A 221-nucleotide genomic window follows, 5' to 3' on the forward strand; every position below is an offset into this window, starting at 1 on the left:
AAAAAATTTGTCAAATATGAGTAATATAATGATATAGCTTATATTAAGATTTAAATACGGAGATAAAACAGAGAAAAGGAATAATAAAAACATACGATATAGAACGTATATAATATTAATCTTTTAATCTTTCAATTAATAACAGGTAAAAGTGAGAAAAAATCGCATTCGTTTAACAAAAACACTTCGGAGAAACGGAATCAATGAAAAGAACGGTATCG

The sequence above is a fragment of the Penaeus monodon genome, chromosome 28 (assembly GCF_015228065.2).
Source record: "Penaeus monodon isolate SGIC_2016 chromosome 28, NSTDA_Pmon_1, whole genome shotgun sequence".
Classification (NCBI taxonomy): domain Eukaryota; kingdom Metazoa; phylum Arthropoda; class Malacostraca; order Decapoda; family Penaeidae; genus Penaeus; species Penaeus monodon.